The sequence below is a fragment of the Astyanax mexicanus genome, chromosome 7 (genome assembly GCF_023375975.1).
Source record: "Astyanax mexicanus isolate ESR-SI-001 chromosome 7, AstMex3_surface, whole genome shotgun sequence".
NCBI lineage: Eukaryota > Metazoa > Chordata > Actinopteri > Characiformes > Acestrorhamphidae > Astyanax > Astyanax mexicanus.
Genome location: NC_064414.1, coordinates 6596251 through 6601275, shown reverse-complemented (window position 1 = coordinate 6601275; position 5025 = coordinate 6596251).

Below are 5025 nucleotides of genomic sequence, written 5' to 3'. Positions count from 1 at the left end.
ACAGAAACGCTTAAATAGTAGGATTATAACAGTCAAACGTTTGGACATGTTCTTATGCAATGTTTTTATTTTTGTCTTGTTTTCCTACATTGCAAACAAATACTAAAATGATCCAGACCAGAGACTGTAAAAAAAGATGGACGCCGTGTCTCCGTTCCCATTCATTCAATGAAAATGAAGCCAAAATCTTCTGCCATGTTGGCGATCCCGAAACCCGAGTCTGCGCAGTAGAGACCAGAGGAAGGAGAAAGACAGTGGAGAGACAGACTACTCATTTAAATAACCCCGCCCCTGAGGGCTGCCTCACGGTCACAGACTGCAGAGCGGAGTGGAGCGGAGCTGACGGTCTATTATTGGTCCCGCCCATAAGCAGCCCTTTTACCATAACCACACCTTTTTTGAAAAGAGCTCAATAACGTTTTAAAAACCGAATTCTGTGGGGATATAAAAATTTGACAATATAAGCAGAGATTACACTAGCTGCTGCATTTAAATAATGGAGGTAGTATTACAGTATATTAGAAACAAACGTGATTTAATGTCTGTTTTGCCATTGAAACCTATGGGGATGGGTGGAGTTACACAGCTTTCTGCAGCCGAACAGCAGGGGGCGCCCGACCTGTGGTGGCTTCACTTTTGAAAGGCTATGCTCTGTCCAGCTATACACAGTCTATGAAGAAATACACAAGGAATCATGTAGTAACTTAAAAGTGTCAAACAAACCAAAATACCCTGTGAAGCATTTAGATGCTCTTATCTGGGGTGCTGTTAACATATGATTTCTGAGGCTGGTAACTCTTGGTCTTTCTGAGTGTTCCTAATCAGAGACAGTCTTATTGTAACATTTTTGATGTATTTAAAGTATTTTTATTTACTTAGTTAATTATTTATTACCATAATATGGATTAAAACATTAATCAAATCACTGTATACTGACTCTACCTCTTCACAAAACAAAGCTGAAGCTGTCTGAGAAAATATCAAGATGTTCAAAACTGTCATGTAAGCAAGAGGTTACAACTTTTGAGAATCTAAAAAAAATATATAAAACATATTCTGGTTTGTTAAACATGTATCTGTTTACTAAATGATTCCATATGTTTTTCTTCACAGTTTGGATGATACTACTACGTATGAAAACGTACTATACATACAATGCAGAATATTTTTTAAATAATAAAAAACAACTGGATTTAAGGTGTTTCCAAACTTTTGACTGCTACTGTGTCTGGTACTGGGACACCTGCTTCCTTATGGTTTCTTCTGAAATCAGTGGCATTAAATATTGTATGCTGCTTTTGCTATAAGAACTTGTCCAGGAATTACATATGTATAATTGCTGTGTAGATTTGATTGTACATTGACATATTGTGTATCTGCCTATGTTTAAACTGTTCTTTTTTTTAAAGCAGTTTTGTTTTAAACCCCATTAGATTTGGGTTTAAAGAGCTGAATCAGTAAATTGTGTGTATGGAGGAACTCAGCTGTGTGTTTGTATGCAAACATGCCAGTGTTTTATCCAACGGAACAAGTTACTTCACTTCGCAGGAGATGTGTGTGTGTGTGTGTGTGTGTGTGTGTCTGTGTGTGTGTGTGTGTGTGTGTCTTCCCAGACCAGCTCTAACCTTCATGTCTAATCTCCCAATGTGTTCACCCAGGCAGAAGAGCTCCAGCAGGCATGCCTTTATTTATTCAGCCTCTTTATGTAACAAGGTTCAGTCTTGGGATGAAAGTCAGGATCCAAATTTTATCCCCCCTCAAATTTCCACTAACTGTTTATTTTCTGAATATCTATAATATTTGATGTTAGAAAATGAAACGAATGGTCTTTCGTGAACCCACAACCTTCTGGTTACTTCCTTGGGTTTCTTACTTCAATGTTCTTCGGTGGAAGCCCAGTGGTTTGAACCTACAACCTTCAAATTGCTAACCTGTGTCTCATATAATTATAACAGGTTGGTAGCTTTGTGGTTTGAACCCACAACCTTCTGATTGCTCACTCAAGTTTGGTTCTGCTAGGATTGTAGAACTGTAGCACTGTGGTTTGATCTCACCACCTTCTGGTTGCTGGTTACTGGATTACGTCAATAACCAATGGTTTGAAGCCACAACCTTCTGGTTGTTTATTTGGGTTTCTTACCACTAGACTCTATCTGCCTGGTTGCCCAGTGGTTTGAAGCCCCAACCTTCTAGTTGCTTGCTCAGGTTTGTTTTTTTTTCTACTAAGTTTTTAGGGCATTAGTCTTCTGTGGTTTGAACTCATAACCTTCTGGTTGCTCATCCAGTTTTATTACTGCTAGGTTTGTAGGATAGTAGCCCAATGATTCGAACACACAACACTGTGGTTCCTGGCTCATGATTTTCTTAAATCAATTTTCTATTAGCCTGTCAGAATAATAGTTAAAAAACAGAACCTTCTGGTTGTTTGCTATTTTCCTATTTGCCCAGTGGTTTGAACCCACAACCATTTGATTGCTTGCTTGTGTTTCTTACTACTATGTTTTCGGGTGGTAAACCAGTGGATTAAACCCACAACCTTCAAGTTACTAACTCATGTCTCTTGTGATTAACAGGCTGTCAGCTTTGTGGTTTGAACCCACAACCTACTGTTTGCATGCTTACACTCTTATTACTAGGCTATCAGCCTGGTTGCCCAGTGTTTTGAACCCACAGCCTTCTGATTGCTCTTACTAATACTAATTCCTAATACTAGGTTTTTAAGACATCAACTCTGTGGTAGCTGGCTCAGGCCTTTTAACTACTACTAGGACAGTATCCCTTAGGTTTGAACTCACAACATTCGGGCTGCTCACTCAGGTTTGTTAGTAATAGGTTTATAGGATGGTAGTCCATTTGTTTGAACCCACAACATTGTGATTGTTTCTACAATCAGTGATGGTTTGGAGAGTCAAGTCATCTGCTGGTGTTGATCCACTGTGTTCTATGAAGTCTAAAGTCAGTGCAGTTTTGTTTTCCCACAAAATCGTACAGCACTTCACGCTTTCCTCTGCTGAACTTTTATCGAGATGCAGATTTCATTTTCCAGCAGCACTTGGCACACTGCCCACACTGACAAAAGTACCAATTGGTCTTATATAATATTCTAATTTTCTGAGACACTGATTTTTGGGTTTTCATTGGCTGTAAGCCACAATCATCAACAATAAAATAAATAAACACTTAAAATAGATCACTCTGTGTGTAATACATCTGAATAATTTATGAATTTCACATTTTGAACTGAATTACTGAAATAAAGTAACTTTTCAATGATTTTCATTGGCTGTAAGCCACAATCATCAACAATAAAATAAATAAACACTTAAAATAGATCACTCTGTGTGTAATACATCTGAATAATTTATGAATTTCACATTTTGAACTGAATTACTGAAATAAAGTAACTTTTCAATGATATTCTATTTTTTTAAATGTACTAGTACATATCCTAGGTTAGTGCAGTGTTCTAGAGTTTTTACATTCAGCATGCCTATGTTATATTATCATTACTTTATTGTTATTATCATCATCTCTACACTTATAAGGGTTAAACCACAATAGTAGAAGCTCTGGAGGAAGTGTACACTCTCAAGCCTGCCTCCTGCCATCACACACACCTGGATGGTCATTAGATACCAGTAGAATGCTCAGGACATAAAATCGGGCTCAGATGGTTACTGAACCATACGTGGGGGGATGGTATAAAGGGCTCACCACTGTCCATCTGATAGTGCTGGTCTTCCTTTCCCTCCCAGCAGAGCTCAGATGGTGCACTCTTTGATTAGAGGTGATAAAGCCAGTGCTGTGGAACAGATAGAGCTGCTGGAAGCTGGCCGTCCACTCGCTGCTTAACGTGCGTTCAGTATGCTGAGTTTGGAATAGTCAAAGGAATTACGTGCTTCACTGAGATGTTGCGTGTTTGTTAACGGCCAGTTTAATAATGCTTTGTTGCTTAATGCTTTTCCCCACTGGCCTTAAAGGGGCAGTTTGACATTACGCCGAGTACCAGTACCTAGAAAAACTATGCAGTTTCAGGTCCCATGACTTTTGCCACCAAAGAACACTGCACTGACCTGTGGGATATGAGTGTGGGGTCTCCTGTACATACAGTCCCCTAGAAAAGTATTGAAACAGTGAGGCCAATTCCGTTCTTTCTTCTGTAGACTGAAAACATTTGGGTTTGACATTAAAAAATGAATATGCAGCTCTGGACAAAAAAATTAAGACACCACTTCAGTTTCTGAATCAGATTTTCTGATTTTGCTATTTATAGGTACATATTTGAGTGAAATAAACATTGTTTTTTATTCCATAAACTAGGGACAACATTTCTCCCTCATTCCAAATAAAAAAAGATATTGTCATTTAGAGCATTTATTTGCAAAAAAAAAGAGAAATGGCTGAAATAACAAAACAGAAAAAAAGATGCGGAGCTTTCAGACCATAAATAATACAAAGAAAACAAGTTTATATTCATAACGTTTTAAGAGTTCAGAAATCAAATTTTGGTGGAATAACCCTGGTTTTAATCACTTTTTTTATGCATCTTGGCATGTTCTCCTCCACCAGTCTTACTCACTTTTAGAAAAAAGAGTCGTCGTGATGTATCAAGAGCCATGGTATCCAGGGTAATGTCAGCATACCACCAAGAAGGACAAACCACATCCAACAGGATTAACTGTGGACGCTGTAAGAGGAAGCTGTCTGAAAGGGATGTTCGGGTGCTAACCCGGATTGTATCCAAAAAACATAAAATCACGGCTGATCAAATCACGGCAGAATTCGATGTGCACCTAAACTCTCCTGTTTCCACCAGAACTGTCCGTCAGGACAATAAATTATTGTGCTCTAAAACCAGGTGTTTCAGTTTTATTGTCCAACCCCTGTACATATGTGTGCTCAAGAAACAAATAGCAAGGCTGTTTTCTTGCTGTGTAATACTGCATATCCACCTTATACAAAATAGCATTGTAATTAGTTCATTAGAATGAATGTAAGTGGTTCTAATATTTTGGCTGATTGGAT